Source organism: Gossypium hirsutum, chromosome A07, assembly GCF_007990345.1.
Source record: "Gossypium hirsutum isolate 1008001.06 chromosome A07, Gossypium_hirsutum_v2.1, whole genome shotgun sequence".
Classification (NCBI taxonomy): domain Eukaryota; kingdom Viridiplantae; phylum Streptophyta; class Magnoliopsida; order Malvales; family Malvaceae; genus Gossypium; species Gossypium hirsutum.
The window spans coordinates 68,444,220-68,454,327 of NC_053430.1; the positions used below are offsets into that span (position 1 = coordinate 68,444,220).

Genomic DNA, 10,108 nt, shown 5'->3' on the forward strand with positions numbered 1-10,108 from the left:
GGCCGTGTGGGCCCAATGGGCGTATGGGCCAACACGGATAAAATGTATGTTATATGGTAAGTTTTGGACTGGGCTACGTCGTTTGTACAGTCGTGAATACTTCTGGATTCAATGGGCCCATGGGCCCGCGTGGGTAAATTTCGCTGTTAAGGGGGAAGTAGATAGACTTGTCATGTCTTGCACATGACCTAGGTTGTTTTTGGCCTCAATGGGCTGAAATGGGTCGTGTGGGCCCACTGCGCTCATAGGCCCACACGGATAAAACCTGCGGTAAGTGACTATTAATGAGCCGGACTACGGTGTACACATAATCGTATCTAAATTTAGGCTAAATGGGCCACACGAGCGTGTGGGCCCACTTGGGTCGAGTAATAGGCCTTAGGCCCACTTGCACCGTTATGTCTGTTTAGGTTATTTAAGTCGCTCGGGGAGACGGTGGACCTTCTGTTGGGTCGTTAAGACCTCGGTTTGTAAAATTACTGAGATACCCTCGATTTGTAAAATTACTGAAATACCCTTAATTTGTAAAATTACCAAAATACCCCTGGTTTGTAAAATTACTAAAATACCCCCAAATTGTAAAATTACCGAAATACCCCCAGTTTATAAAATTATCGAAATACCTCTGTAGGGTAAGATAACTATTTTGCCCTTGTGGGTAAATGATCAGCTTATACTATGAATTTGACTGATTTGACTGTGACTGTATGGCTGTGTTTTAACTCACTTGACTGTGGTTGTAAAACTGATACGCTTTTAATATATGTTTAAATAACTGTATTGAACATGGCCATTCTACATACATGTGTGATGATTGAGCATGACATACACGACATATTACATGGGGTTGGGACATTGATGTGGAGGAAGTACTGTTCTGATAGGGTCGCACGGGTCGCACAAGACGACTGTGGATCCAGTATTGATCTGTTAAGGTCATACGAGTCGCACAAGACGACTATGGACCGACGGAAGGCTTAAAGCCACGTAATCTGATTATGGCTCTGTGCCAATCTAAAAATGGCTTTGTGCCATCTTGACTATGGCTTTGTGCTAAACGTATTTACCCGTCGCTATGTGCCTAACATACGTATTGATGACTCTGTCCGACCATATTTACTCAAGCCTGTGTGCTGAGATGGCTATGTGCCAAACATAATATAGTTACCGATGGCTTTGTGCCAATTAGACCCTAGTTTGTAAAATTACTGAAATACCCTCGATTTGTAAAATTACTAAAATACCCTCAATTTGTAAAATTACCAAAATACCCTCGGTTTATAAAATTACCGACCGGATTGTAAAATTATCAAAATACCCTCGAATTATAAAATTTCTAAAATACCCCCAATTTGTAAAATTATTGAAATACCCCCAGTTTGTAAATTTACTAAAATACCCCTGTAGGGTAAAATGACTATTTTGCCCTTGTGGGTAAATGATCAGCTTAGACTATGAATTTGACTAATTTGACTGTGATTGTATGACTGTGTTTTAACTGACTTGACTGTGGTTGTAAAACTGATACGCTTTTAATATATGTTTAAATAACTGTTACTAAACATGGCCATTCTACATGCAAGTGTGATGATTGAGCATGACATACACGACATATTGCATGGGGTTGGGACATTGATGTGGAGGAAGTACTATTCTGATAGGGTCGCACGGGTCGCACGAGACGACTGTGGATCTAGTATTGATCTATTAAGGTCATACGAGTCGCACAAGACGACTATGGACCGATGGAAGGCTTAAAGCCGCGTAATCTGATTATGGCTCTGTGCCAACCTAAAAATGGCTTTTGCCATCTTGACTATGGCTTTGTGCTAAACGTATTTACCTGTGGCTATGTGCCTAACATACGTATTGCTGACTCTGTACCGACCATATTTACCCAAGCCTGTATGCCAATTTTATTACCGTCGTTGATGGCTATGTGCCAAACATAATACAATTACCGATGGCTTTGTGCCAATTATAATACCGCCACTGAAGGCTTAGAGCCGCATATATACTAGCAGCTTTGCTGCGATTTCGGTTAGTGTCGCAATCGGTGCTAACATTAGTGTGCTGGCTGGGTGGGTCGATTTTATCCCTACGTAAGTGTAGGGTTGGTACGGGTGGTTTCTTGGCTGGATTGGGGTGGGATGCTGTAACACCCCGAACCCGAGGCCATCGCCGGAGTCGAACACGAGGTGTTAACAGACTTCAAACCACTTAAAAAAAAATTTCCCAGACAAGCTGCCAGTCTGCGTACTAGTCGCTTTAAAAATTATATCTTGAGTTCTGAAACTCGAAATCCATTTCCGTAAATTTTCCCTGAAACTAGACTTATATTCCCATCTACATATTTTTTTCTAGAATTTTTGGTCGGGCCAACTAGTACAGTTTATTAGTCAAAGTCTCCCATGTTACAGGGATCGACTACACTAACCTTTGCACATTACGACTTGGATATCTCCCTGCACAGAGCTTCAATACTGATGCCGTTTGTTTCTATAGAAACTAGACTCAGAGAGGAATCTATACATATATTGCATGACTCCTAATTATCTCTGGTTAATTTATAATGAATTTCCAAATTCAGAATAGGGAATCCAGAAACTGTTCTGGCCCTGTCTCACGAGAACCTGAATATCTCTTAACATACTATCCATATGATCGTTTCGTTACTTTCCTATGAAAATAGATTCATCAAGGTTCATTTACATAATTTATTCATTATTTAATTCCAATCCTACTATATTTAGTGATTTTCCCAAGTCTACATCACTGCTGCTGCCAGCATCTGCCTTTGAGGTAGACTTTACCTATTTCATAGTTTCCATGATTCAACTAGTCCATTTAGCATAAATAGCACAAATTATGATAGTGATTAACCATTCCATACCAAATGATTATAACATTATGCTCAAACATATATAAGCCATTTTCGCATGGCTATATACATTAACCAAAATATTCTTCCGCCACTAGTCTATTTCATACATGCCATAAGATAATCCAAAACATAGCAGTACCAAACAGTGGATAGTGATAGTGTGACTAGTTGCTAACGATCCCCGAGCCTGTAGCTTCGCAATGAGATCTATAAAACAGAGGAAACAGAGTAAACGGAGTAAGCATTACAATGCTTAGTAAGTTTTAAGCAGTGTTAACAGATAACAATCAAATTATAACATAGTTGTTCGTATTTTTATTTCCCTCTTCCTTCGGGCATACCATCCCTTTACCGAATATGCACATCTCATCATATGCAATAGGCAGATAAACTTTCACATAATAGTGAGCTCATGTGACATAGATATATCGTATGATTTCACATAACCTCTCACTCTGATCCGATGTCACATAATCATAGGAATAGTCTCATAGATTGCTCTCGTATGCGTCACATAACTACCTTATGATTTAGTGCAAATCAAGCTCACATATAAACTTAGAGTACATACCTGTTTAACCTTTCGCATTGAATATATTTATAAGCAATTCTTATTACGAAGTCTTACCCGGACATAATCTCCACACGAAGTTATCGGGTCTTACCCGGACAAAATCCCCACACGTAGTCATCGGGTCTTTAGAGCTCGGATATAGTACGAGCACGAAGCTTACGGACATTAATCAGTGATAATATTCTCGCATAAAGCCTGCGGGGTTTTAACCCGGATATAGTACTGACACAAATGCCCTTCGGGACTTATCACATTCATCACATCGGCCATTAGGCCCTATCACATATATATACACTTTCACATTCATCACATCGGCCATTAGGCCTTATCACATATATACACTTTCACATTCATCACATCGGCCATTAGGCCTTATCACATATATACACTTTCACATTCATCACATCGGCCATTAGGCATTATCACATATATACACTTTCACATTCATCACATCGGCCATTAGGCCTTATCACATATATACACTTTCACATTCATCACATCGGCCATTAGGCCATACTATCATTTCATATTCGAATACTCATAAACTTACAATATCACGATTTAGAATTCAAGTATGGGTTTAATCAATAGCTTGTGAGCAACTAAAACAAGTTTATCAAGGTTCACAACATAATCTCAAATTCAGCACAAGCTATTTTTCCTGAGCAATAGTCACTAAATTATTTATGACTGGAGCTACAAAACTCCAAATCACTTTCCGTTAATTTTTCCTGAATATAGACTCGTATATCTTCCATCCATAAAATTTCCAGAATTTTAGGTTTGGCCAATCAATACCAGATTTTTCTTAAAGTTTCCCCTGTTTCACTGTTTGACTAATCTGACCACTCTTCACTACGAATCAAATTTCTCATTTTCCTGAATTCAAAATGTGTTGTATTTGATTTCATTTGAAACTAGACTCATTAAGGAGTCTAAGCATATAAATTTTATCTTATAACCATTTTTGTACAATTTATAATGATTTTCTAAAAACAGAACAGAGGATTACAGTGTTATTCTGCGCTGTCTCACACAACTTTAAGTATCTCATTATCGGAAATTCCTTTGCTTACACGGTTTCTTTTATAAGAAACTAGACTCATTAAGCTTTAATTTCATGTCTCATTCAGCCTCTAATTCAAATCCATAAATTTATGGTGATTTTCTAAAGTCACGTTACTGCTGCTGTCCTAAGCAGACTATTTCAAATTACCCTTGAATTCCCAAGCTCAAACACTTAAGAACTTACCATTTGAGCTTAGAACATATCATGGCCACATCATATCTTATTAAATCAACTCATCATGTCCTATTATAATTGAATTTACTCAACGTTTAATCACTTAAAACTTACCTCGGATGTGGTCGAACAATTTTGGCGGCTATTCGATCACTTTTTCCTTTCCCTTGTTGGACGCCTCTCCTTTAGAGTCTTGAGCTTAAACAAATAAATTAACTCATTTAACCGCTTTGCTACATATATTGGTATCCACATTTTAATGATTTTATGACATACGAAACGACATGGTAAAATTTTCATCTTGCTACTTTATGTTCTTAGCTATTCGGCTAATAACCTCATGCAATTACCATACTATCAATAATCTAATCACACATGCATATGCATACTTGGACATTCGGTAATCACCTTTGCTAATTTTAAACTCAACATCACATAAGCTCCCAAGTGATGGCCGAATGCTTCATTTGTTACCCAACTAACCATTCAACAACCTCAACCTCATTACCACCCTTTTATGCCTAATTATCTAAGTCAAGATAAGATCATCAACATGCCTAACTATAGCCGAATGTGCAACATTAATCTATCATTTCTATCTCATTTAACACTTAACATTTACCACATATCGATTCACCAAACTCTCCATCTATTCATGCTCTCATATTCGGTCTCCCATACCCATACTAACCATATAACTAATTAATCCTAGGGTTAAACACAAGTGCAATATTGAAGCACCATGGCCGAACCTTCATGAAGTTGCTAAGACCCCTCATTTCTACTCCTCACACACTCTCACATCCAAACCTTTTTATTAAACACTCAAGCTCAATCATCTTCATGCCTCATCACCACAACATCAAAACACCAACCAAGAAAGACAACACCCATGGCCGAATATCATCTCCATCACATAGCAAGATTTAGACCATGGGCTAGGTAGAACTCAAACTAACAACTAAAACATGCATGCATCTCATGGAACACCATCAAACATACCTTAGTCTAGTTACATGCATGGCCGAATCTCTTCAACCTTTCTTCTTCCTTCCTCCTTCAAATTTTCGGCCAAGGTGTTAAAGGATGAACACCCTTTCTCTTTTTTTTTTCTTTTCTTTATCTAGTTACGGCAAATGGAGGGGGGGATGGATGAGACAACTTTGTTTTCATCACCCCTCCCTTTTCATTACTTAATTACTAACCCTTTATTTATTCTTTCTAACATAACACACTAGGCCAACATGTTCCCAACATGTTTCCACCCATAGCATGGCCGGCCACTAGCTCAAATTTTGGGTAATTTGACATGCAAACCCATCATTTTCATAACATGCATTAATAGGCCACTTCACATTTGCCTAGCACATTTCTAATTTTTCTCACATAAGTCCTATTTAATAAAATTCACTTACAATTAACAAAATTCAAACATGAAATTTTCACACATGCATATATACATATAATAGACATAAAATATTATATTCAATTATTTCTGCAACTCGATTTAGCGGTCCCGAAACCACTTCCCGACTAGGGTCAAATTAGTGGTGTCACAGATGCATCCTCATACTGTTGCATATTTGTTTATGAGATCTATCACTTTATTGGGCTTAGGCCCACTTGTTTTTTTATTGGTTTAGGCTAGGCCCAATCGATTTTGTTATGGGTTGTAACCCAAATGATATTGTAGTGGGCTTTGGCCCACGTATGCTCTGAACTGGACTGTATTGTTATTGTTAAAGGGCTCTGGCCCAGACTGTTTCTGATTTTGTTTTGGTATACTAATTGCTACTCTAGTAAGGGGATTACACACTGAGTTTTCACAAACTCACCTCGTTTATTAACTATGTAGGTAATCCCCAGCATTAGGATGATCGGTGCTGCGAGGGACTCGAAGATGGCCACACGACTGCCTTTGGACTTTATTTATGTTTTAGATTCCATTTTAGGTTTTCAACTTTTGTAATAAGGCCTCTTAAAGTTTCTAGATTTTAACTTTGGGTTTTTATTTCCTTCGATTTATAACTATTTTTAAACAACACTATGTTTCCGCAACATTTTCGGAACGATTTCGCAACTTAGTTTTTTTGACATCACATTTTCGTAAATCAGTTACTTTTAAAATTAGGTTCCGCAACTTAAAAGAAATTTTGGGAATAGAATTAATAACTTTTCAATGTACCACTTTTTAAAATAAACTAACATAACCGGGATTTTACTCAAGTTTTCAAATAAAAAGATTTTTTCAATGAAAACATGGTTTTCGAAAAACACTTTAATGTGACACGTCAGATTCGGGCTTAACTTTTAGGCTGGGTTTGGGGTGTTACAAGTGGGTAGACCCCGGGTCAATTAAAGCAACAATAGATATATCATGAATAGAAAAGGTACCCGTGATCACGTCTAGAGATTCTGCCTCTTCACGGGCACAGATAGCGTAAGTTCTTACAGGCGCTCTGCAGTCGGACCTCGCCGTAACATCTCTTGGCGCCTGATAAATCGTAATTTATACATATTTTTATCCCATGCTTAGCCCATTTATGAATGGCTTCTCCTTAGGTTTGGTGAATTCAATTCTCCTAATCCTTTAATTTCATGTTTTATACTTAGGAGAGCATAGGAGAGTAAAAAGAGCGAGAAACGGGCCAAAAATGGAGAAAATAAACCCACATGGGAAATCCACACTGCCTGGACTTCTTCACACAGGCGTGTTACATGGCCGTATCCATTTGGCAGGATTGATGCACGACTTACACAGGTAGACTACACGCTCGTGCCTATTCAACAGCCTTGACCACGGGCTGGAGTAATTGCACATGGGCGTGTCACACAGACGTATCCCTGCCAAGCCCAAGTATAGTTCTGTTCGAAAAAGGCCAATTTTTAGGGCTCTTAGGCATCCAAAAGCCTATTTAAACACCTGAGGAGGCACTTAAGAAGGGGACGCAGAGTAGGAAGCAAGGAAGTACTCAAGGAAAGCCGATTGATCCATCTCAAAAGCCGGATTCATCATCAAGACTGAAGATCTCCTTTCAAGTTCCTTTAGGAGTTTTGGGTTTTGTTATGTTTTGTTATCTTTATGCTTTTGAGAATTTTCTTTCATAAGTATGGACTAAACCCCTAAATACCTAAGGGGAATGAAACCTAAGACGGATCTTGTTATTATTATCTGAATTGTATGATAAATATTTGACTTGTTCTTAATTATGTGATCTTAATTCTTGTTTTGATAGTCGATGATATTTATTCAAGTTAAGCTCTTATTCAGAGGAGGAATAGACCTTGTCTAAGAGTAAATTTGTCATAATTAAGCGGAGTTGATTGCACGTCTAGAGATAGGGTGATAAGATTTTGCTGGATTAGGGTGAAACCTAATAAGGGAATCCATAGATCGAGTTAATGCAATTCTAGGGTGTTAATTAGAAAGAGATTTCAATTATTCAACCTAGGGTTAGACGTTATTAGTCTCAAGAGAGATAATAATATAACTTAGGGATTTCTACGAATCAAGTCAAATGAATAAATCGTCTGATTCAGAGTCAAATAACAAGTGAAGTCTAGGTGGATTTTTCCTTAGGTATTATCTTAATCAATCGAATTTTCCCAAAAGTATTTTCCCAAATTTTCTGTGCATTCTTAGTTTAGTAATTAGTTTAGATAACCAAACCTCTTAATTTTTAGGCTAGATAACAAAAAGGAAGTAAACACTAGTACTCGTGGTTCCTTTGGGTTCGACAATCTGGTCTTGCTGAACTATACTACTGTTCGATAGGTACACTTGCCTTAATCATGAAAATAAGTTAGTCTCAAGAACGATTCATTCATAAATCTTTAAAACCTGTCACGAATATCACGTACCAAGTTTTTGGAGCCGTTTTTGGGCAACTAGGATATTATTAGGAACACTCAATTTTTATTACTTTAGCCATTTTACTTTTATTTCAATTTAAATTTTTATTTTATTTTCTAATTCTTCATTTATTTTCTTCTGACAGGTTTTTCTAGTTTATGACCAGAAGAAACCCGTCAAGACCATTACTGTTTGATAGTGAGATCGATAGCAAAGTTTGTAGAAATCGAAGAGAAATAAGGCGAAGCTTACGATACACAGAGGAAGAGCAAGAGGACAATACTTCAACCACAACCGAGGAGATGGCTGAAAACCAAGAAAATTCGCTACCTCCTACGATTGCTGTTAATCAGAATCCTACTCCGCGCACTATGAATGATTATACTAAATCTTCTTTAACAGGAACTGAATCGAGCATAGTTAGACTTGCTGTAGCTGCAAATACTTTTGAACTAAAACCTAACACAATTCAAATGATACAGTAATTTGTTCAGTTTGATGGTTTGCAGGACGAAGATCCCAACGCTTACTTGGCAAACTTTTTGGAAATATGTGATACATTTAAAATTAATAACGTTTCTGATGACACCATTCACCTTCGGTTATTCCCTTGTTCATTGAGAAACAAAGCTCAATAGTGGTTGAATTCATTACCACGGGGTCAATCACTACTTGGGAATAAATGACCAAAAAGTTTTTATTAAAATATTTTTCGTTGGCTAAAACGGCTAAATTACGTAATGATATCTCTTCTTTTGTGCAGATGGATTTAGAAACACTCTACGATGCATGGGAGAGATACAAGGACCTCTTGAGAAGATGCCCTCACCATGGGTTACCGCTCTGGCTACAGGTTCAAACCTTTCATAATGGCTTGAATCCTTCGACTCGACAAATGGTTGACATAGCTACTGGTGGAACCATCAATAATAAGACACCTGAAGATGCCTATGGATTTATAGAGGAGATGTCACTAAATAATTATCAGTGGCAAGTCATGATGACAAAGCCAACAAAAACAGCCGGCATTTATAACGTCGATTCGGTCACCATGCTCTCTAATCAGGTAAAACTCTTGAATAAGAAAATTGATGGTTTTTTTAGTTCTTCACAGGTTCACCCACAACATGGAGAATGAGCAATTAAATTACATGGGTAATAATCCTCGATCTCAAAATAATCCTTATAGTAATACTTACAATGCATGTAACATCTTGAAATAGGGCCTAATCGGAATAGTGATTTCGGGACCACAAATCTGACATCAAAATATTTATTTTATGATTATTATGAGGCCTAGAATATGAGTATATGCATGTGTTAAAGTTTCATGAAGAAATTCTAAGTATAAGATGTCCAATTGGAAATTAGGGACGAAATTGAATAAATTGCAAAACTTGGATTCTAGAGGCAATTTGTATGAAATTGCTCTATATTATGAATTATAGGGTCTTGGAGAGAAATTTGCCCAAATTCTAAATTTTTGGACAAAAATGGGCTTGCATGGATGAAATTTTAAAGAAATGGCCTAAGGGCATTTTGGTCATTTGTCTT

The 10,108-nt window shown here is 37.4% G+C and overlaps 1 non-coding gene across 1 annotated transcript; it reads right to left on the minus strand.

The window, feature by feature from the left end:
* Nucleotides 1–9,284: 9,284 nt before the first annotated feature.
* On the minus strand, nucleotides 9,285–9,391 carry LOC121204110 (small nucleolar RNA R71). The gene has a single exon (XR_005899038.1). It is a non-coding gene; the product is annotated as a small nucleolar RNA R71 (small nucleolar RNA).
* Nucleotides 9,392–10,108: the final 717 nt, after the last annotated feature.